Source organism: Buteo buteo, chromosome 13 (genome assembly GCF_964188355.1).
Source record: "Buteo buteo chromosome 13, bButBut1.hap1.1, whole genome shotgun sequence".
Classification (NCBI taxonomy): Eukaryota; Metazoa; Chordata; class Aves; order Accipitriformes; family Accipitridae; genus Buteo; species Buteo buteo.
Window position 1 is genome coordinate 34,481,767 of NC_134183.1, and position 25,067 is coordinate 34,506,833.

Below are 25,067 nucleotides of genomic sequence, written 5' to 3' on the forward strand. Positions count from 1 at the left end.
TTGATCAAGACTAAACAATTTATGTTAGTCGTTTCAGTTTCCATTAATTCTAATGCAGTGCAACAGGATGGCATCCTGGAATCCAATTTCCCCACTAACGCTAATCCTTCACATATTCAGAGGTATCTTGATTTTATTCAAGCACTTAAAGTCACTGCTGCATTTTCATTTGGCCTTCATTTCCCCTTTTTTCACTGGAAGAAGCACTTTTTTTCCATCTGGGTTGAGCTTGAAATCTGACTTGTGGCTTATCAACATTGTATTTTTGGTTTCTCAGATAACTGAAAAGCTAGTCACACTGGAGGCCTGATGTGCATCCTGGGTCTCTAGGATGGAGAATGAAGCAGTATATGATTTAAGATGACTGTATTGAGGGCATGCTACCTACCATACAAACAGAAAAGCGATAGTGATCCCTGCTTGTTTTATGAGGCAGGCTGAATGCTGGGTTGACCCCTTGCTGCATATTATTCTTAATTTTCTGACATTAAAATATTCAGTTAAGACTTGTGTATATACCCCTCCTGTCTGAGGGCAGCATTATTTCAACACTTTGGAATCATTTTTCCTATGCCCAGCAGTGCCTCAACATGAGGGCATTATGAACATGTAAACTCCTGGTTGCTCTTATTAGCTTACAACAGATTGCAGTCTCAGCCTTGGAGAGCTTTCAGCAGAGCAAATGGAAATCTGCCTTACCAAAGTGCAATGAAAAGAGGGGAAAACAGGGGTGAATATCAAGTGTAAGATGATTGCATATTGTAAGTCTTAAAACAAAAAGTCTGCTCCTGCTTACAGCTAACACGCTCAATTACTTGAGGAAGCTGGGTTCTAGAAGGAGACATGGCCATAACAGCTTACTTCTACAGTTACTCAGAAAAACTGGTAGAGCAAATACGAACTTCTATTTTCTGATTTTGGCAAATCCTCCAAGGCCAATATCTGCCTCACAAAAAGGAGATATAACCATTGCAACATATGCAAGAGATGCTGCTCAACCATGTCCAGTTCACAGTGTGTCACTGATGTCCCTTTTACTATCTCCTAGGCAAAGGGGCAGATGTCTCTTTTACTGTGTGGTTGGGGCACAAAGATCTGTGGTTACCACTACAGCACAGATCGCTCCACATTGCAGCTGCAAAGCTGCACTGCACAGCCTTCTCTCCTCTTCCCTCCCCTGTTCAACTCCCTGTGTCAAATCAATCTGTGCAACAGAACTGCAAAGACTACATTTTGTTAACAAGACTGTGGAAGGTAACTACAGCATCAAAATATTTACAAAATCGATTCCAGGTTCCTAAACCTGTAAATGAAATGCAGTTACAAATGCTTTCCCCACATCTGCTATTCTTGGGCTGCAGTAGATAATGATGAAAAAGTTCATTTTGGGCAGGTAACAAGTAGAGAAATTGCTCACATTTGTAGCGAATCATTACTTTCAACAACGGACTTAAGAATATCTGGTTTTTCCTTTCTACTTGCTCCCTACCCCCAACCATGCATGATACACAAGAAACTAAAGTCATAGTTCCTAGGGAAAGATTGAGATATCTGCAAAGATTGCATGCCAGCCTCTGAGGGCAAAGGCTGGCACTGACAGTGGAAAGCACGCCACAGAGCCTGTTCTGTTGCTGCAGGAGAGAAACTTCTTCCTCCCTAGGTGGTTAAGAGATATTCAACCATTTCAATTTTATGAGTATAAAGTAACACTAAGTAAAATGCAATTAGAACTACTAGGGTAAATTCATATTAGGATAAAATTGAATTAAAGTCTTAAGGGATACAAAACATTTATGAGCAAACTGTGTTTCTAATTTGTATGATATCTCTAGTTTGGCACTGTTACATGTTATTGAAGGAATGCTGAAATCATCCCTAAGGCCAAATGGTTAAATTTAATAGTACTGTCTAGTACTGCTTGCTGTACTACTGCAACTGCCTGACTCTGTAAAATTATCCTGGCAACCTCAGCAGCAGTGAACAGAATAGCCCAGCACATTGTGTCACATTGGTTACAGTTCCCAGCTCCCTAAAAAATACCTGATAAAACACAACCATTAATCCTGTGATATAGCTATTGCTTCAGCACCATGCCAGCCATTTTTAAGATTCCCTAAACATTTGCACAGAGAGAGTTGATGTCTGGCAGGCCAGGGGTCAGATACTATCATATCTTATGGCCTTAACTCAGCAACACCTTGAAATGCCTGCTTAGCCGCAAAACAGGGCTCTGCCTCATCACTTCACTGTGTACTTTGTCCTTGTCAGGAAAGCAAAGATGCTAGTGCTCATAAGCAAACTGTGGCAAGGCCTAACCCTGCCCCATGGACTTCAGCAGGACTTGGGCCATTAACTTCAATAGGTGCAAGATCAATCGGTAAAAGATAGATTTTTCACAGATAAGGGTGCAGATTAGCAGAACTTGTGCCGATTTTCAAAATTGTAACAAGGGTATCTCAGCCTTTTTAGGTGACAGGTAACTTTAGAAAACTAGTCCTTGCCCATTGAACTGTTTTTTTCCTCCAAGAAAAAGGATGCCACTATAGACCTAACTGATTTTACCTTCTCATTATTGCTGCATTCACAACTCTCAACTATGAAGCTCTTGCTGAGACATTCAATCCTGATGCTAGCTGCTGAATCTGGGCATAGAAAAAGAATCAATGACACAGAGTGCTTTGTTGGAGTGGTAGAAAGAGGCAATGCAAAGAAATCATGACAAACAGGAAAGGGATCCAGGGGCACCAATAGCTACTGAAACTCTAGGAGAAATACATTTAACAAAGTGGATTTTTTTTTAATCATTGTAACATGTAGATCAATTGACTACACATTTAATCACATGGAGGAGTTATCCCCAGATGCTGAGTGCTGTACATTGTGGCACTTCAGTGTCATTCCTCGAAGTGCGATAGTGAAAGAGAACTCATTTTTGCCTCTTGCATGGCAACATTCCTGCCAAATCCATCAATATTTGTCTCACATAGAGGTGGCTGCACCTAAAATTGTGCAAATAAACCACTCCTGTATTTATTTAGATATTTGGAAGAATCTGCTGTCTGGACTACACAGAAATGCAGATCTCCAGCCAGTTTAGTGGCCACAGAAGAGATCACGCTTCTGAGCAAGGGAAAAATATTCCATCTCATAAGGCCTGGAAGACAGAAATGGTTGGATGTGTGCCACTGGAGAAACTGTTTCATTGGACTCTGCAACAATTGGAGACATTATTACAGTTCTTTCTGGATAGAATTGTGGAAAAGTAAGAGCAACACTTATTAATGAGATGATTATTCATAGACTGTCTTTATCCCTCGCTTCCTCCACCAGTTCAGAATTGCCTGCTTCTAGGTCCCTTCACAAAGCCTCACGATAACATGAGTGCCTTATCTACAACTTTGACATCTGGAACAACTCTCCGGTATTTCTCCCTCTTGCCCCTTCTGTCTTCAGACCTCATAAGTCTACAGCTTGGTGCTCTGCTAGAACAGCTGAGTTTTTCCTCAGTTGTTCTGCTAATCTTTCATATTTAATTTCATGTAGGTCTAAGTATTTCTTCTGCCTATAAATATCCATGAATGTCTGCCACCACTCATAAAATATCTGAAGGTTGTTGTTTTTTTTTTAAAACAGTATCTGTTTGATTTATGTAAAGTGGCTAATGAGTAATTGTACATATTTTGTTTGGAAGACACAGTGAAGGCAAGCCAACCACAAGAGCTGGCTCAAAGCTGCTTATCAGCATAAGCAAACTAAGTTGTGCTGCCTTGAGGATGAAGTGCCTGGGTTACACCCAGAGCTGGCTTTTTCTGCCACAGAAAAGTGAACAGGATCCAGAAAAGGCTCATGTGCCCCATTTTTCCAAAGTAGCTGCTGTTTCACATATTCTCACCCCCCCTCCTGGCAGCAGCAGCTGCCAGTCTGGTTTTCAGGGCTCTGCCAGGGCCTCTTCTGCCTCCTTTGCCTGTGCCTAGGTCTAGCCCTGCCAAGCACCAAGATCTTAACCTCATTTGAAAGTAAAGAAAAATCCCAACCTCAGCTCTGCCCATGCTTTCTACCTAAGTCCGTACCTTCATCTCAATAGAAATTATTTATATATCAATAATCTTGCCTGCAAGATTGAAATAGAAAATTATATGCATCTTTGTATACGGTATGTGCCAGTTTCCACCTTGTCTAGACTTTAATTCTTAATAAAATCTACAGCATTATGTTAAAAAACCACCTCTGCCCAAATTGCCAAGGTCACTACTGCTAATTGCTTCTCTCCAGTAAATAAATTAAATAGGCGTGTACATGTACACACATGTTTGCACAGACACCTACTCCATTCAAAAGGGAATGTACTTGTTTTGTGCTTTATTTGAACGATCAAATTGCTGCGAAGGCACTTGGAAAAAAAATACAAACAATAAGGCCAGATATGCACATTACAGGGCGTAGAATGGTATGTAAGGGCCTAAATATGTGCCAAGTTCCCATTAGGATACATGCCCCAGTGAAGTCTAAGCACATGGTTCATGATTAAGAAAGGTTTACTGTACTTTAAAAATCCCACAACACACTTACTCCCTGAGCACAAGGCTGGAGTGATATAACAGACCTTGTACTGCTCCCCTGCTGTGGGATACCTTTTCTTCTTAGGAACTGACCATGAAATGCCTAATAGTTCACATTCATATGCAACATATTCCAGCAAGGAAAGCATCAGGGATTTATCCATACAAAAGTTGCAGAGCTGATGCTGTTGCTGTGCTCTCATTCCCCCTTCCTGCAAGATGAGGAGGGAGAGAATATAATACAGTGAAGATTAACCCATTCTGGAAGGAATGCAAGTCTGCCCTGAAACAGTGAATTTTGCCCTTGAAGTGATGAATACAATCAAAGAAGAACAAACTGTTTTGCAGAATTCATTACATCTGTGGAAAGAAATCCATGGGTCTGTTTTCCAGAGTTGGGACAAGCTGTCTCACATCCAGCCTCGCAAAGTGCTGGGTCAGCTCTGGAGAGGAAGGTGTGGCTTGGCAGAAATAGTAAAGCTGGTTATGGAGTAAGGGAAAACTGCCAAATCCACAAGTCCTGATTACAATTAGTAGATTTAATAGACTCTTCTGTTATGAAATCTTTAAAATGGAAAAGGAAAGATTAGAGAATGTTTAGCCCTGTTCTAAAGAATGTAGTTACATCCACGTGCATTAGCTCCCCCAGGGCACCCCACTGGATTTGCGTTACACAGGCAGCAGAAAAGGGATGGAAGTGGTCCCTTTCAGGGACTAATGTCCAGAGAAGGGGTTTCACGCAGCAGCACAGGGTTGGCAGTGTGGCTTTCTATAGAAATACAAGAGACATGCTTGAAACATAGAGGATGGGAGAAGGAGCAATGCCAGCCATCCTTAGTTCCCCACCACCCATCCTTAGTTCCCCACCACCCATCCTTAGTTCCCCACCACCCATCCTTAGTTCCCCACCACCCATCCTTAGTTCCCCACCACCCATCCGGAGGTAGGGCAACTGAACGTGTGAGGCCAACCCTGAATGCTTAAATGTCCCAAAACCCCAGGAAGTACAAAGGTGTCTCACAGCTGAGCATAAAATTAACAGAGTCAGGGCTGTTACATTTATGTTCCCTCCAGTCCTCAGGCATGCCAAAAGTAATACAGTTCTCATTAATAACTGCTGTTCTTAAAAAAAGGCTGTTAAATCATTATTGACCTAATATATCAACAAGAAATGACAACAGTCAAGAGATTTATCAATGAAGTCATAGAAAAGGCAGCTTACTTTTGAAGCAGCCTAAGATAAGGATATATAGGAAACAAAACAAAGGATGCACTGATCTATATTTTTATAAAATTTTTCCAAGTAATTTATATTTTTATTGTAATTATGGGCCGTCAGTGATTTCATGTGAAGAGTGTGAATTTTTCATTTTACTGAAGGAAGATCTAATTTGCTATTCCCATGGATGAAAAGCTGATTATGTATGAATTTGATAATCCAAAATGATTGATTACTTGATTAAGAATGTTAGTCTTATAAACCTGGTCGGGTGTGCACAAACAAGATGTGCTCTGATTAGAGAGGTAAGCAGAAACAACTGCACTAGCACAAATATCTATAAAATGCCTCTGCAAAAAAGAGTATCACAAGATCTAGACACCATTTAAAAAGTTAAATACAGGCCATCCCAATATGCACAAAGAACGTGCACACAGGCAGAGGTTGTTTGCTCAGTACTGACAGACAAGGACTCCACTTGCACATTTACCCTTAAGATAAGTTATGGAAAAGTTATGAGTTATGTATAATTATACTCTCCCACTTAGTGTCAGGAGTGGCTCTTTTCTTCCCACACAGTCCTTGTACAAGCTGATCTACTTCATAAGGTTTTTATAATATTGCATTCTTCACCCATTTGGATAGAGTTGGATAAATTGACTTAGGGCATTATCGTAGAAGACAGACTACAAAGAAGCTACTGCCCTCTTTACAGTAACTCCTTCTGTCCCCCCCAAGTTACTGACTGTCTAGTTCTATGCAGCCACTTGTTTGCGGAGCAAAATTCCATCCACATATTGGGATCTCTTTCAGAGCTCCTCAGCCTGTTCAAAGCATTGGCACCAGCAACGAGGAATAACTTCCCTTATCTTCCACCCCCCTTTTTCTCAGACATTAGGTGAATATTTGTCAGCAATACAGTAAGACACTGTTGAGCAAATACACTAGCATATTTCTGTCGCTCAATAACCTATGTTTGTATATAAGTATACTTCTTAAGAAAAAGAAAGATAACTTTCCCACTTCTCCTGTTTGAGGAGGCCTCAGGATTTGATGCACATGCTAAAAAACCTACAAGAGACACAACAGGAGTCCAAAGATCTAGGAAGAAATCCAACCAGATTCTCACAGGGTATGGGAATAGCTATTTTAAAAGCCCAGCAAACTGGTACAGCAGAAGTAAGCACTCGGTAGGGCTTCCTTCTTACTGTGGAAAAAGCCAGGATTGCAAGCCTTTGCAGAACATTACAAGCCCTCTTGCCCATGCTCACAGCTCCATGCTCAAGTTACACCCACTTACAGCACCCACTCAACTTGCTATGCATCAGGTAAGGTACAAGGATAAGGAAAAGAAACAAGAAAGAGAGAAATGGACTGAGGAATGAATGTAGGTGGCTTCCCATCAGCCAAGATGACTTACGTCTTCCTGTGCTCTGCCCTACCACGTGCCTCACCTTAGAGGTAACCATCCCAAGAGACAGCTCCATTTTCCTGTGATTTCATTCCTTGGCTGTCCAGCAGAGATCAATAACTGCAGCAGTGCTGGCTGCTTGCAGAATCCTGGGGCCATGCCATGGAAATCCCTGCGTGGCCATAAAGAGAACACAGCAACTGAACCGGAAGCACAGGAAGGAACAAAGCTTATCTAATACTTCAGCTCCACAAATGCAAAGTAGTGCTGAAGTAGGACATGGCCCCAAAACTGATACCCTGGGATGTTTTTCTTGAGTGAAAAGTTTGCAAATATGTATTGATTTTGAAGAGTTACACTGTTTGTACACATGAAGTTTACCCTGTGGGCCCAGATGTTAGTGCTTTATTAAACATACACATTAGAGAAGACTTGCAATAAAGAATAGTGTGACTGCCGCCAATTTTTCTTTGGCAAACGTCCAGCAGGAAATAATCCTGTGTCAACTATAGCTCTCTCCTTTGGTACCGCACAGACTCAGACAATGCATCTGTTGGATTCATTTAAATATATCCAAGTCTGTGTTTCATTGTTTTAAAGCATCAAAGACATTTGCTGTTATAAATCATAACAAATAATCAGTAATTCTGAACCATAAAACATGATAAAAATGAGGCACAGCTGTTGCCAGTCATTGAAGGAGATCGTAAAAGAGAAAAGAAACAGTTACATACATTATAGTGCATGTTATCTACATGATTTGAAGACAAGGTGCTAACAACCTCTCTCATTTTAAAGGTGAAGATTTTTCTATAACACTGAATCACCATAGTTAAAGAAATATAGTAAAAGTTACCTTTATTCCAGCAACAAACAATATATTGTAACATCTGGGGAGCCAGGGAAACAGCAATGTATTTCCTAAAGTACCTGGCATTGCTCCAGTGCTTTATCAGCATCCTTAAAATACAGGCAATTGAAAAAGCACCATTATTGCCACATGATATGAATTTCAGACAAAGCAAAAAGTTCAACATAATTCCATACAAGTCACATCTGATTTGGATCACTCTCTATAATACCCAAGCAGGTTAAAAGACTAAATCCTATTTTCAAAACTGCAATATAATATTTCCATGTGTACTTTGTGCAGCAAACTTTATGTTCTGTCTTTGGATACAGACAAGAAAATAATTAAAGGGCCAAACTTTTAAAAATAAATGCTAATTTAGTAGGTGTTTCTAAAAACAACCAGGGAAAGCATGCATACTTATATTCTGGACTATCTGGAACCCAAAGACTCTGTATTACTTACTGTTCATATTGAAAATTATCACTTAGCTAGACGCATGTGGGTTTGTGGACAGCAGTCCTCATGTTTACCTTCTGATTCTTCCCACAGCAGTTTTGAAAACCTGGAAGTGTTCAGCAGACCAGAATGTAGTTCAGCTGCAAATATTAATGTTAAAATATGTTTGTCAGAAGCCACAGCAGGCTTGTAATCAAAAGGCAACTTGGGTTGCCTTCTGAGAGAGAGCATTACAGAAAACACTGCTGTTTGGGAGCCAGAATTTTTCTGATGATACAAATACCATGCTTGAGGGCAGCCAGACTGATTGACTAGGGGATCAGTTTATGACCCTTCCACTCTGGGTACTATGTGGGATACAACTGAGAAGGATGCACTCTTGTTCTTAGTCTCCTGACCTCCCACATTGCCAAATCTGTGTTGCATTAACTTTGCCGGGACTGACATTTTCTGCGGGAACTAGATCTGAATTACAATCCTATTCTTCATTTGCTTTGAGCTCTTGAAACTGCTGTTCCCATTAAGATTAGATACCAAAACATCTCCTTTGTTTTCTGCAGTCTTGGTCTTGAGTATTCCCTACCAAAAATATTAACTCTGTAAACTCATTCTCTCATTTAGAAATGGCCGATTGATTTTCTGCAGATAAAACAACTACCACACAAGGGAAATTGTAATTTAGACTAATGTAACTACAGAGCTAAAAAAGAATTTTATAAGATCAGCTGATTCTGCATTAACAGACATCAGTCAGTGCCTTGTCTTTTCACCATGACTAAAATTAGCATAGCTGGGAAAAACTGGTAATGTCATGACAAGGTTGCTACAACTCCATAGATGACCTTAAATACTGTAAGCCTGCTAGCATAAGATGAGAAGGAGATGATCCCTTCAGTTACCTTATTTCTTTGTTAAGGGTAGCAGTTCAAGGAGTTTTTTTTCTATTAAATTAATTTCTGGAAGCTACTGTGCAAATCTGAAGATTAAGATGAGCAATGCTGCAATGTCTCTTTAGAATAAATTATTTCCTTATGGAATTGGATGTCTATATGTTAAGTGGGACCAGTGAGAAGTTTACTGGAAGGTGCAATTATTACGAGAATGAAAAAGCCAGTGCAAAATAAAAAACACAGTTGTTGTAATACAGTAATGCTGTGCTTTTCATATAGTGCAGTGGTATGGAATAGATAAGTAAGGTGGATGCAGTCAAATGAAAAACACAGGAGCAGTGCTCACACAAGGCAAGCAGTAAAATTGTTACCCAGAATTCCACTTTCCCCCTCACATACCCAAGATCTTCACTGAATGTGTTTAACATGAGATGTGGCATATGCTATCTTACACCTGCTGGTGGATACCTTGCACCTACAAGTGGAAGTGAATAATGGGGAAGAAAATCAGAACCACCCTCCTTTCTCTATGCCTTTTCCACCTGTAGCACAAGGGCCTTTTGCTGCCACTGCCTCTCAGCTCAGGGAGGTCTTGGGATGTTGTCCAAGGAAGGTGGGAAGAAGGCAGTGACTGTGATGAAGTCAAATGGCAGCAATGTGACCCAAGGTAGCAGAGATACTCAAGTAATCTTTGTAAAGCCCATGAACTGCCCACAATAGCAGGCACTATGGTATCAAAAAGATACCCTTTGTGTACTCTTCAAACTAGCAGAGGTAACCTTTGCAGTTTTAAAATACCTGTGAGTACTCTTGGTCTTAAGAATCCAGAATGATCAGAACATACTAAAGAAATGGCCCAATGTCAAGAAACTCAGTTAGTAGAGAGAGGTTCAAAGAGGAAGGAAACCAGAAAATAATCAGCTGCATATCAGAAGAACAGAAGTTATCTAAAAGGCTAATTTGATTCACAAATGAAAGCTAAAAAACCAATACAGAGAGCTGCAACAGATTTTGAAAGGTGTACATAAAGTCATAGTGATCCAGAGGAGTGTGCAGGAATCCCAAAGAAATCAGCAATCTTTTCAAGAACACCTAAATAGGTGTTAGTCAAGCAGAAGAAAGAAAAAAGTTGATTCTTCCTATTATTAAGTTATAACTTCAAGAAATATAAAGTCAGAATCATGATCCATTTGTTTACCATGACAAAAGACAGCAGTACAATAAGAAATCATCTGAATTAGCACCACAAATCTGGACTGGGTCCTTGAAGAAACTTCCTAATAAGGCTTGTGGAACACCAGAACCAACTACATAGAAATGCTGCAGCATCTCCTGGCCCAATAATTTTAATGAAGAGCTTAAGCAAACAGCAGTCCCAGAGGATCTACACACCTTGCCATTGTGCAGAAAGTTGGTTTCTTGGGTTTCTCTCAGCCCTACATTTTTATGACTGTACAATTCATTATCACCCTGCATGTTGTGAGGGACACCTCAGATATGCCTGAAGACTTTTACTTGGTCTCCTTCACATCTCCTCCAAGCTTTTCTTTACTATAGCACTTTAAAGCACAAGACAATAGTTTAGGCTGCTGATGTGTGGAAACAGAAATATGCAATGCTGGCCACTAACATCTCACTTGCACTCCCCACCTGTCTCATTCAATCTGCTGTTCCTTACAGCACAGTTAGGTAGTAAGCTCTTGAGGGAAAGGAGTGAGCTGTTATTCCATGTTCATTTAGTGCCTAGCAAAATTAGATCTTCTACAGTAATAACACAGACAATAGCAAGATTATTAGAACAATAAGGATTACATAAATAATATAACAGTTTGAGAAATCAGTTCGTACCATAGCCTGTATCTGCCAGGGAGCAGCAAGGCCTGGCTGCTTACCCCAGGACAGGAAATTGGGAGCCACATACAACAATACAGCCAGCAGAACAAAAGCCATCCTACAGTAGCCAAGCAAGGGTAGCAAGACAAGTATTGGGATAGCAGACAGGTTCAACCCAGAACCCAGCTCTTTGGAGAGGTTCACATCGATAAAGCAGATCCAAGGTGCAGCCAGGACATCAGTCCACAGGTCAGGATGATGCCTAGTGAAGGTAACCAGGACCAGACACAGTCTAGTGGTCTTCACAGCAGGTACCTATACAAGGCAGGTTGAAAGTCAGACCAGGAACTCAGTCTATAGATCAGAGACTGAATCAGCAGAGCCCACCACTAAAAACAGACAGTCAAACAACATAACTCACAGAAGAGCTAAAGGCCCAGGGCTGAGCTTATATGGAGCTCCTGGGCCCATGGGCAGAGGGTGTGGCAGAGGCCCCAGGTGAGGTTGGTCAGGGCAATTAAGGGCTATTAGTGCACTCAGAACCATTATAATACATACTACTGCCTGCTAATGCTAAAGTAATAATGATAGTGTTGCCTTTTGCCTAATGTTATTCATCAAGGATAAGTTTGACTTATTATAAATGCCATTTTTATAACTATGTGTCTTACATTTATTTTTCAAACCCTTCTAATGTAGTTATTAAAGTAGTCTGGTCACACACACACACAGAGAATCTAGTTTACTTGCTTGGGTATGATTTATGCTGCATTTTAATGGACCTGTTCTGAGACAGTGATTTAAAATGTATTTGAAATAACAGATGAGAAAACTGTTTATAGCATATGTCATTGAAGGCCCCTACACACTCCATTGACTAAGTTCTAGTTCACCTGAAACATCTGTAAATATGCCAGTATTGCCGTCATCCAAAGGCTATTTTAAGTACCAGAGCCCTAAAATAATGTCACTACAAAGATTAACAGAGGGCTACGAACAAGTAAGACAGCATTTATGGGTAGTTTGTTTAGATGTTTCATGCCTCTGTTTTGGGAGATTGCTTAACATCTGCCTCCTGAGCTGAAAAAAAAATGTCCCCAACCTTACTGTCCCAACTGGCAAACCACTAGAGAATGTCCCTGATCTTCACATGCCAGTCCCATTTTGCTTTGTAGAAGTGCATAAGGTTGTTGTAGTTCTGGCTCTGACAAAGCACACTTACCCTTAAAGCTCTGGGGTTTAGTAATTAGGAAATGGAAAGATAAAGTGTTAGAACAGCTGGGATGGAAGGAAAAAGTAACCTCAGAAGTGAAGTCAGATGCCAGATAGAATGTCTTAATTTTAAAATGTTCTCTGAATACAAATAAAGCCTAGAAAAGTTATATTCTTTTTAAAAAAATGTTATTTTTCCATCCAATCACAACAAATCATAAACATTACCTGTCACAGCTGGTAACTGCAACTGGAGTCTGATTTAATCTCGGGAGATTATTACACTATGCAGATACTAGTATCTCAAACTCTGCAGCTATGACCGGTAAAAACAGTTTAACAATACTCCAGGAAAACAGTAGCAGACTGAATAGAAAAGAAACGAAAGGCTAGAACTTCTGCAGAAATGCTAAAGAAGTTTTGATTATGCGAGTACATTGATGTAAGCACTTTCAGGTTCATCTATACTGTGACTTTTTTTTCAAGGGAAATGCACCCTTGAAATCTGCATATTTTGGTAAGTTGAAATACTGTAAAGGAACCAGGAATTTATACTTCTGTTCTCTATACCCACTGTACTGCAGCAAATATATGGGTATTTCTCATTAGTGAAATAACAGAAACTGGATCCTCAAATGATAGACTGACAGGGTACCTCATTTATTATTGTAACAGTAATATCATGGATTGTTACTGTAGAACCCAGGTGTGTGCTCAGGTGTGTTACCCTTGTATTTGGTATGATGCAAACAGGAAAAAAAAAAAAGAAAAAAAAAAAGCTGCTGGTTTGCACCCCAAAGCAAGTCTGCTAGCTGGGTACAAAGGGAGATAGTAAATGTGTCCAGACACACAGATGTATTGGGAGTAGCAAGACACAGAAGTGATACAGGGGAGCTTGGTCTTGCCATTGCACTCCATGTTGTGGTAAAATTTTGTTCTTTGGGATTGACATCGTGATAAAGGGATTTCAAAGGAGCAGTTTGGAGGGCAGTGCAGTACAGAGGTTTAAATGGCCTTCCTGTGAACTGAGAGGAAACAGGAGAACACAGAAATGACAAGAGCAATAGAGACCGGAATTGTGGCCTTGCACGTTATTACATGAGAGAACACATAGGCTAGGAAAAGGTTTAAGAGTGAAGCTTGTAAGGCAGAAAAAGCTAATGCAATGAAGTATATCAGTGGAGTAAAGGAAGTTTCTTTTGAAGCAGCATCGCAGCCAGAAAATAGGATAATACTGCATAAAGAGTAGAATGAAGTGATCATTACGTATTTTGTAAGAAGGGAGTTTAAGTTGTATGCTGAATAGGGAAAGCCATATTGTTGGAAGCTTATTATTGTGAGTAAAAGGCCAGAAAAAAAAAAAAAAAGCTGCTCTTTATGCAAATGTTATGGCTGTTCACAGGTAACTTACATCTGCAAAACTACCTCTAAACCACAAGAAATACTTCAGTTATCGCTTCTTTTAATAACAGACATGATAGTATCTCTTCAGTAACAAATATGATAACAATAATTCATTGTAAAACAGGTATATTGTCAAGTATTTGCAAGTTATAAAGCAAATGCTGTGTAGGGTCTATTTTAGTTAACAGGGCAGACACTTCTTGTTCCTTTGCTGAAGCTGGCACACCTCAGAGTGACTATTGCAGATGTTAACATTGCGATGCTTTTAATTCTGTACTGTGGGTGTATAAGACTGTGGGTGTTTTTGTAACTACAGACTTTCTTAAACATGCCCACCAAGAAGTGTGTTGATACAAGTATAACTATGTTGGGCTGTGCCACAACACAGTTGTACGCGAGTTCAGTGTCGATTAATTTGTTGGAACAAAATTACTCTTGAAAGCAAAACCAGCTGTAGAATGATGCAGCTCTTTAATCTGGTTACAAGTAAAAATATTTACCAATGGCTGTAGTTCAGCTAAATCAGGTTCAATTATTTTAACTGCATGATTTTTAACCGTTGCAGTTTTACTGATAGAGGCCCCCGTATATGTGAAACTAATTCACATAAGGGACTTAAGTTTCTGTAACTATTTCTTTTCTCATATATGGTATCAATATATTGGTATGGAAACGATGAACACAACTGTAATGGTAGTAGAACAGTTAAGGTGATGCAAGCTGCATAAGGGAAGTCCCGAGTTTCCTTTGCTGCTACAGCAGTCCATTTCTTGCTAGAGTTACCTGTAAATGCTAAATGCAACAAAATCCCAGGGCAGTTTGGACTGCCTTCAAAGCGTACCCGCTGTACCTACGTATTTTTGTGACTTTGAAATCACCTCTGCCCGCGGAATTTTGTTTGAAGCCTCTGGTCAAGGAGCAGGAGGTGCGCCTATCTGGGTAACGCTGACAGGGCCTGAGGGAGATGAGCGCATCCCGGGGGTTCGGGAGGGAAAACCGCCCGGCTCAGGGCGCAGGGGTGTGTGTGTGGGTGTGTGTGTGGGGGTGTGAGCCGAGGTTTGCTCCAAGCGAGCGTACAAGACTTCGGCACTTCGCTGTGGGCCCCCGGGGCGACCGTTAGCCTACGGCGGCGGGGAGCCCGCCGAACGCAGCGCCGGCGGCGGGAGGCGCGACGCCGCGCGCGCGCTGCCTCAGGGGCCGGGCGGGCGCCTCGCGCCTCCACAGCAGCCCTTGCGCAGTCAGCAGCAGTGGCGGCCGCCCGGGCGGTAGCCCCCCGCCCCGGGGCTCGCTGTGCCCTACAGCTTTGTTCTCTTTCTCGCGGTAAAAGATGCTGAGCTCCCCCGGCCTTCTTCCTCCTCCTCCTCCTTGAGGAGCCGCCGTGCCGCGTCCCCTCCTCCGCCGTTGACTGCGGTCCTGGACGGGTGGAGGGGGAGCGACGCTACCTCATCGCCTCAGCGAGGGCCGCGGCCAGCGGAGGTGCCTCGCCCTCACGCCCAGGTAAGGCGGGCCCTAAGCCCTCGGCCCGGCGAGCCAGCTCAGGCGGGGTTCCCCCTCCCGCCGGCCTCCGGGCGCAGCGGAGGGCTGGGCAAGGCGGGAGCCGCGGGTCGCTCGGGCTGGGCGGGTGGGCGTCCCGGGCTTCCCGCGCCGTGGGGCGGGCGGTGGCGGAGCAGAGCGGGCCGTGCCGGGCGAAGGGCGGTGGAGCGGTCCCGGAGTGATGACGCGCTTCCTGCCCTCCCCGGCGGGGGTCTGCGCCTGGAGTCCGCAGCGGCGGCAGCTGCGGGCGGCGGCGGAGCAGGCGGGAGCGGGCAGCAGGCGAGCGGGGGGGAAGGAAGCGAGCGAGCAGCGGGGCTTAGGCGCTTTGCAATGCTACAGTAACGCCTTTCCCGGTAGGAGCCCGCGAGGACCCCCTTGTCCTGCCCTGCCGTTGCACGTTGCATGGAGTGTCTTGGTCCGTGCTGAGCCGCCGAGAGGGGGAAGACTCCGCGCAGGGCTGAGCGGCGGGAGCGCGGAGCCGCTCCGTGCCTGCGGCGTTTCAGCTGCCGGTCGGTTTCGCATGTAGTAGGCGGCAGCTGCCGGTCGCCGGTCTGGCGGCGGGCGGCGGCAGGCGGGAGCTGCGCTCCGTCCGGCACAGCCTCGCCCGCGCGTAGCGCTGCCCGCCCAACAAGTTGCCGGTTCCAGGGAGGAGAGTGATAGCCTAGTCCAATGCCGTGCGGGGAGACGGCTTGCCGCGGCCCGGTAGGGCTCCGCCGCCGGGCGGGCTGAGCCCCAGGAAGGGGAAAGCGGCTCCGGCTCACCTTCCCTTCGTCAGGAGCCGGGCCGAGGTGGGAGGGAAACCGCGGTCCTTTGGGATTCCTCCCTGAGCCGTATAGGATTGGTATGGGAGGGAGGTGCTGGGGCGGCCGGCTCCTCGCAGCGCGTCTGGAGGAGCTTCGTGTGGCCGGGTCGAGGGGTGGGTTTGCTCGACCGACGGAGCTGTTCGCCGTTGGGCGCTACTGGCGACCGCGATCGAAAAAAAAAACAACCCCAAAACCAAAAAACCAACCCTTTTCGCAACACGTTGGGGAGCGACGACCTCCCAAGGACGATCGTGCCGCGTTTATACGCGTGTACTTATATCCATTTATCTGTGTCTATGTCCGCCTCTTCCCACCAGACCCGTGGGACGGCTCGGGTTGGAAGCGGGTCGCGGGCCGGTCCCGTGGAGCCATCCCGGAGGGCAGGGAAGGACGCGTCCGCCCCTGCGCAGCGCAGATGAGGATGGGTGGGCTGGTGAGCCGCGCCGTTCCGCGGCCTCCCGATTCCCCGGGCCGGCCTGGGAGCATGCAAGCGGCCAGCGGCTCTGGGCTACCTGCCCCGGTGCAGTAGGACTTCATGCCCGCGACTGGCTAAAGCACAACACCCCCCTGGTGCGAGGTGGCAGTGTGTGCTTGCGGAGGGCCTGTCCACGCTGTGGGCTGGGGTCCCCCTGCATGTCCTGGCAGCTCTCTTTCTTTCATGCCCCCCTAGCAGATGGCTGTGGGGTGCAGGGCACAGTCTTGCCTTCGGGTGACTAGAGGGCCCCGACACAGTGCCACTGCTTGGGCACTGCATGGGAACACCTGTCTGGGAACTGGTGCCTCCGCTGTCTTTGTGCTCACCTTCTGTAGTGCTTTTGTTTTGCTGACCAGCCGCTTCAGTTTATTGAGGCTCTACATTTTGTGTGCTAAAATGCTGCCGCAGTGTCTAGTTAGATTGTGGGAATGTTCATTGATTGGAAAAAACTCTGGCAGATTAAACAATTGCCTACTTCTCTCTGAATCTTTTAAAAGTTTATTTTGTAGACTTGTATTTTAGAACCAAGTTTGAGCCATAGTAAGTTTCAAACCAGAAGGCCAGTTCTGAGTTTGAAAGTATGTTGTTTAAAGGCATCAGGAGTTCTGCATCGTTGAGAGGGCCCAATAGCTATGGAAAAATGTCCGTATGATTAAAAAGCAAAGAAGCAACACGTTTCTGAGATTGCTCTTGCTTATGTAAAATGTCACTTACTTATATGCATATGGCAGTGTGTTGCAAGTGTGAGTGCAAGCTGCCAGTGTTAGTTATAAATACCTTACAAATTATACTATATGAAAAGCCTTCATACCTGTTTGAGATAATGGTCAGTCGTTCTTCTAACAGTACAGCTGTTAGCTAAGTTAACTATGAATTAAGTTGACTGAACTACCTTATCTGCTTTAATTTTCAAAACATTAAATTTTTAAGGCAATGCCTTCAGATTGAAGGTTATCACACAGCTGGGGGGGGAATCTCATGCCTCTAGGAAGTGCATTTCATGCGAGTTTCATGATGCCTCATTTAACTCGCAGGTCACTGCAGAACTAAAGGGTTAAGTGGAATTTTCATCTAGTTTATCTGTTGGTGGCAAAATTATTGAGCCTAAGTAAGATAAGAATACTTCTTGTTTCTGTTGCCCATCTAAGTCTCTGGGCTAACTGTGACAAATCTGGGCAATATTTAAGTTCTGAATCTCAGTATAAGATTTGATAAAGACTATAGCAATTTCATATAGGATACCCATTCATTTTACCATTCAGACTATAGCAGTTTACCCTGAATAATTGTCCTGTGTGTTCTTACAGTAACATCTGTTGCATGATATCATGTAATGGAATGTAGTACAGCCCAATTTAAGTCGATTTGAAATGTTGCCATTGCACTAGTAGTGCCTGAGAAGGCGAGGGTTTTTTTGGTGTATGTGTGATGGATAGATTGGTTAGGAGTAGATAATGTTAAGAAGAATGAACTTGCATTTGAACTGCAAAGGATTAAGTAATTTTACTCTGAGCCTGGTTTGTTATACAGTTTTACTTAGACTTCTTTCATCATTTGCCAGCTAATCTAATCACTGAATTCTGTTTACATTAGGAAATGCACCTATAGTTATAAATATAACTGATTAGTACAAAACACCACTACAGTAGATTCAAGGCTTTTATTTTGGAGCAGGAGGAGCGGGCTTGAAACAATTATCTGGCTGTGGCGTAGCTTGAGCTGCATAATCTTCATGAAAATTTTTGCTGTGAAAACCTTCTTTTACTTGGTATTGTTTCTACAAAGATTTGACTCTGCACAGCAAAGATGTTGTGAAGCATTAATATTTGGGTTGTATCACTTTTATATGCTTACTTATATAATAGATAAATATATTAAATCTGTGTAAATGCAAGGTCTAGGCAGCTTCCAAAAATGCCAGTACTTAATTAGTCACCACAACTAGACAGTAGACATCCACCTCCATTCCTTCTTGTGGCATCGTAGCTGTTGGGATATCAGTGTTGTATGTTCATGAAATGTGAGCAATACCATTTGCTGAAGCATCATTCCATTCCATAATTTTAGCATTAAAGTACTGAAAACACCATTTGAAATAATTCCTAGCTTCTAGTCCTGTCTGAACCTCAGAGATTTCAATAAACTGTCAAATGTGTAGGCATCGTGACTTTTTTAATTATTTTTTTTTAACATGCAGAGTTTCTTGCCAGGAAGTTCTTCTCCAGATACTGCCTTTGCACCAGGCTGTAATTAGGAAAGAAGTGTGAATGTGTTTACAGACCACTGTATCCAGCTTTCAATTCCCCCTCCCGCTCTTGAATCTTTAAAAGATTTGGCAAATCTGCTTATGCATGTTTCTGCAGACAATAGAATGCTGATGCAAATTGAGAACAGCAAACAAAATGGTTGGGTTTTGTTGCAAATGTGGGGAGGCTGTCTTAATAGGCAGTATTTTGCATATTAGGTTTCATTTGTTTACTTTTGGATTTTAGTGTGTCAGTTGGGTCAAATGTTACATATAGCTGGAAATTGTAATTTCTGGTAGTCCCGTCTGTTAGTACCTGAAGGGGAATGCAGGTTTTTGCTTCTGGGATTCTGCTTTTGACCACACGTGGTTATGAAGAGTATAAATTAAATTGAACTGAGGAACTTTTGGGGGCAGGGGAGATGCGAATGATAAAGCAGAGGTTTTTTTCAGAGTAGCCTGGCTCCCAAGTTCCAGAGGCTACATTAAGCAGAATAATACAGGCTTTTGCAAGTCTGTGGATGAGATCGTTATGTTTATGGACACCATGTTGTGTCATAAGGTCTTTTATGCCTTATTTTTATTGTTGTGATTAAACAATCAATTCTTTTTCAAAAAGAATGTCTGGTTGCCTTGAAGGTAGCCCAAGCTACTTAGATGCATAAGTGCTAGGCTGATCCACAGGGTGCTGAAATCCTGGGTTTGATCAATATTTAGAGAATTGTGGCCTTCTATCTCTGGGTGCAGTAAAGACGTGCCTTTTGAGTGAGACTGATGTGCTTGGGGATGAGATGGTGGCGAGGAGCCTGTGGTTAGTTTTGATGCCAGACTTGTAACTGTGAGCACTGAATTTTCTAGGTTACTGTCCCTGCTAATGCTGCTGAAAACTCATTTCACAGTAGTGCCAGAGAACCATTTCCCTGGGTGTGTTGTGTGCACACACGCTTATCTTGGAATTGAGTTTGAATTAGCCTGTGTACTTGAAGCAATTGTGATAACATTTTGATATTTTCCATTTCCAGTTGCAAGCTGGGATTCCATCCCCAGAGATCCACCCCCTCAATTCTCAAAGCTCCAGTGCCTTTTTACCCAAGCATCTTCATAAAGCTAGAAAATGCACTAACTGACCTCACAAGGTGAGGTTGACCATACAACAGTAAGTTTCATCTTAAAATATCTTTACAGTACTACAGTGCTGACTTCTTACTTGTAGTCCCTTTACTTGGCAGTGACCAGTTGAATTTTTGCCAAGATGGGTCAGGCTGGCACTTGAAACTGCCTTCCTTGCATTCTCAGTAGGTAGCTCATCTTTCTGTGTTTGGGCAGCAGGAAGAAAGTGTGAACTGAAGTGAATTGTAAATGAACCTTGTGTCTTTCTATCTGGCGACTTTTGTAAGGTTGAGATTTCTGATTTCCATGAAAAAGTGACTTGTAACCCAGGAATAAGCAGGAGGCTCTCAGTCTTCTAAATCACAGCAAATAACAGTTGAGGTGATAAAGAATCAATGGTACTACATGGGCTGTTTATTTTTTCAAGTCAAATAACAATTTATGTTTGTCAGCTGTGGTAGAGAGATTTGTTGCTATAGTATATCAAAGTCTTTAGTGTTGCTGAAGCGTTTGGCTTAGTGGTGTGAGGACCTTGTAAACAATAGGATTGCCTTCAGAGTTCTGTAATGCTTTTCTTATTACATATTCTTGTTTATTTTCATATAATGATCTCTCTTAGCTTTCTTGGGAGTTGATATCTGTAATATGGTAAATAACCCTTTGTTTCAGCTACTTCAAGTCTAGCTTACCCTGTGGTTTGTTTACAGTGGTGGTATGTACTAGTGGGAAAGTTGTGATTGTTCTGGAATGTGAAATTTAAAGTTCAGGTATAGATGACAAATATGTGAGCATAAAACAGTTTCAGAAACTTACTGATAGTAGAAATCAGGCTTGAATTTGTATTACGCCTTAAAGGCATTTATGACAAGTACCTTTTACTTTTGTTCAATTTAAATGTGCCAAATGCTGTGTAGCAGGAAACAGCATGGTGGCACTTGGCAGCAAGAATGGAAGCAGCAAAGGCAGGTTATGAATGTCTGATGGAAATGATAATCCCTGTTGGCTAAAAGACCTATGGTATTCTAATGGGAGGGATTGTGGCAGGAATGTGGTGGTGGTGTAGGACTGAAGCACATAATGCACAATAAAAATGTTGAAATATTAGGACAAAGCCAAAATTTAGCAAGGGGTCTACAAATGAATATCTGAATAAATGAGATCAGGAAGCCAAAATTGAATGCTCCAGTTCCTTGTAGCCTGCAAGTTCTGTAATTCTTCCTTATATTTTTCCCTCTTTTGACTAAAAGATTTTTAGATTCATTTTTGTTGCAGTATAAGGAAACATCTCCTGTTGGCAAGGAGGTATCTGAACTATCTGGGGAAAGGATCAAGTAAGAGCTACGACTGCGCAGCAGGCATGCAGGGTGAAGCAGAAGGAACCAGTGGCATGTCTTCTGAGTCAGGGTATCACTAAAGGCACTATTACAGGGAGGAAGAGATAAATGTCCAACTTGAGTTTAAAACAATGAAGGCTGTAGGAAATGAGATCACTCTGTTGTGATGTTTAAAGTTGGAAGTGTTATATGCAACAGCTGAGGATGTACAGACCCCAAGCAAGAACCCAAGATCTTATAGTATATACCAACAGTGAAAAATATTTGTTTGTTTTTTAATTTAAAAAAAATCCAGTGGCTGTGTTTGCAGTTGTCAGTAGGGTCCAGATCAGCCTGACTGTAGCTGGATTACCTGTTTAGCTGCACTGTGATACTAACCAGACTTAAAAGCAGCTGAGGAGAAGAGAAGCATAAGTGAATGTACGGAAGACTGAAACCTGTGAAGAAAGGGTAGTTAACTAAACTTTGCCTGGTGAGATGGACAGACCAGACTATGGATTAAGCACAGAACAAACCCAGACATGGAGAGAGGCGGGGTTGCAGCAGATCTAACGGGCGTTGTCGGAGGCCTTTGTATGTAGTGGACATGGATATGTAAGGGGTCAGTTCAAATGGGTTCACAGGTGCTGTATGGGTGAGTGACGTTTTGTCCTCTCTCTGTGCTTAGAGAGCCAAGAAGCCAAAGGCCAGGCTAAACGAACTTTTCCCAAGAGTGGGAAGATAGTCTGTTAGTGGTGCTACCTGCATCCATAGCTGCGGGTAGTTGGAGGACATAAGACACTTCAGTCTTTCTCCTCTCCTTTTGTACACTGCCTGTTGTTTTGTTCCAAATGGGCACCTCATTCCAGAACATGCAGATACTTACCTCTTGCAGGGAGATGCTTAGCCACTGCTGTGTGGCTGTTCCTGAAACAAAATGGTCCAATCTTGAAAAATCCCAGGGTAGCAGTCACAGCAAACCATCCAACATCAACACAAAGCCTTCTAGTAACATGGAAAATAATTGTTTGAAGCTTGATGATCTTGAGGAAAAGAACAGTTATGTTCAGCAGGTGATCACCTAGTGGCACAGTAGGGGTAGAAAGCCCAAGTATGCAAATTTCTTGGTAGTATTTTTGAGGAGGAAGGAGGAAGTGTCACTTTCGCTATCCTAACAACTTTTTTGCTGCTGCCTGGTTTGCAGCACAGGCCCATCCATCCCAATAGTTGGTGGCTGCCTGAGCTCTAAAGGAAATATTTCATGAGTGAAATTGCTCTGTGAGAGGATTTAGGAAAGTGCTATTTGTTCTCAGGTGACTTCTTGAACAGTACTCTTAAAATTCTAGTTCTTTACTTCTTGAATAGTTCTTGAAAGCAAAGGCTTTCAGCAGCCGTTTTGTATTAATTGCTGTTATGATCAAGGTGCTAGCCAAATTTTAATCTATTCTGCCTAACAAAAAGCAAGATATATGAAATAAGAAGCTATGGAATTCAAGTTTCACAATTCTCTTGTTTTCCTGTAAGGAAGCCCACAAGACAAAGCATTAAAATATTGGAAGGACCTGGGTAGAAAACATATTCTTAAAGATTTCATGTCAGAACTGTGGCTGACTTTGTAAGAACACTCCAACAGAATGGCAGGGCTTTAGTGGCAGAGATGAGGCAGAAAAATACTTTGATTGTGGTACAAGTGTGTGGTTAAGGTGAACTACTTATGCAGCAGTTGTTGGAGATTATTTAACACATATAAACAAAGCCTGCAACTAGTTAGAAGGGTAGATGTGCCCTGAGGAACCAAGCAAATCACTACTGAAACAACTGTAAGGCCAGCCTGTGAAAGTAACTCGGTAATGACTGTGAATATCTGTGCAGGAAAAATGTGTTCCTACCTAATGCTATTATCATTCCTTTTCAAAGATAAATTGAAGTTTGAAGCGTTAAAAATGCCATCTGCATATGAGGGCAAAATGCCCTGTTACTGTAGGCTGAAAACTAAAAATTAAAACCAAAACACTATGTTCCATGTGGATCTTATTACAATCAGCAATGGCCTTAATTTCTTCGGAATAGTATTACCAGCCTACCAGGTCATTTAAGGCAGTGGTTTCCAAAGATTTTTTTTGATTTGTCACCCTTGTCAGTAAAGATTTGTGAGCATGCACCCTCAAAAGACATATATTTATAAATTATACACATATACCGCTGTACTAATATTATGTACATTATAAAACATATGCAAAATAGAAATCAAGAAAGGATGAGATAAACACTATTTTAAAAATTTGTTTTATTTCTTAACAAAAACCCTTTTTGCTCTTGTTTAAAAAAAAATCTTGTAGTGAGAGCTATGTGATTGAATATGCTTCACTATTTATTTTTTTTTAAATCTTGGTTTAACACTTTGATACAGCTATTCAAAGGTCTGGTTCTAAGTTCAGTTTATTTCAGTACTTGGTTTTAATGGCTGTCATAGCTGAAAAGGACACCTCAGAAAGATACGTAGATCCAAATGGAAGAAGTGCATTGTTGGTTGTGTTTACTAAATCATGATACCAATTTTCCACTCCCATCCACTAATTATGCAAAAATTTTTCTTGGAATTCATCTATTAAATTTCCATCTTCCCTGATGTCAATCAGTTGTTCTTGCAAACTAATGGGAAGGTGTTGCATTCTTCTATTTTTAACAAATGCATTCAAACCCCCCTGAAACTCTTAGAATATTTTTAAACAGGTTAGGAAATAATGTTTCCAAGTCTTTTAAGTATACAGATTTCAGAGGTTTTTATAGGTGACACATCATTTTCAGCAACAAAACCACATAACAGTGGAAACATTTCCAAAAATCTGTTTTCAAAACAATCTCTGTAGAGTGAGTTTCTTTTGAAAAGCAGTTACTTTCTTGCTCACTGTTAAAATGTCAACTTCACCTTGAAGGGACACCTTAAGTGTGTTTTGTTTGTTTTTTTAAATATCTGCTAGGTAGCATTCTAATGACAGTCACTTGTCACAGAAAAGGTCAGCAAATTTTGAACAGTTGTCTTTGTGGAAAAAAACCTGCATAATGCATCTTTAAGTTTGACAACTCTTTTAACCACTTTGCCGCAAGATAACCAGCAAACCTCAGTGTAGAAGTATGATTTTCATGGTCACTCCCCATCTCATTAAAAGCTATTGTAAAGACTCTGCTATTTAAAGTTCTTGTTTTTATAAAATTAACCATATCAGTGACATCCTGTAGCACTTTGTGCACTTCTGGCTCCAACTTTGCTGCAGTAGCTTGCCTATGAATGGTGCAGTGAAAGAATTGTACATGTGGTTCTATCTGTAACACTTACACTGGAGTCCTTTTTTTTCTTTTTTTCTTTTAAATTCTGTTCAAAGATGCCACTCCAGTGATTACACTTGCAAAGTTTTTCCATAAAATGGTGTTTCTATTAAAGAAATAATTTACTGTTGAGAATACTTTGAGTCATCTCCAGTACATCTTACCTGTAGTGACTCGAAAAAAAGTAGTTCCTTGTGTATTTCATCACTGAAACTATCTAGCATATACCGTAAGCTGAGACATTGTAGAAACATCTGTAGCTTCAGCCAACAGTACAGCAAACCTCCCACACTGCACAATTTATTCTAATACTTGCTTCTTCAAATCTTTGGCTGTTTTCTATATGTCTTCCAGCAGTATTTGCTGATAAAGGAATGCCAGATTCTTTTCCATGTATTATTTCGGCCATTTTTTACTGCAGCAG

At 42.0% G+C, this 25,067-nt stretch overlaps 1 protein-coding gene across 3 annotated transcripts in view; it reads left to right on the forward strand.

Moving 5' to 3' along the window:
- Positions 1 to 25,067, forward strand: part of TLN2 (talin 2) — a 234,034-nt gene that overhangs the window by 17,318 nt on the left and 191,649 nt on the right. For 2 of the 3 annotated variants that reach the window (XM_075045498.1, XM_075045501.1), the window contains exon 1: positions 15,571 to 15,723. The exons of the other annotated variant lie outside the window; for it this stretch is intronic. The gene's annotated coding sequence lies outside the window, so the exon portion shown is untranslated. Of the gene's footprint in view, positions 1 to 15,570; positions 15,724 to 25,067 lie in introns of those variants that run through there. 3 annotated transcript variants of the gene reach the window in all.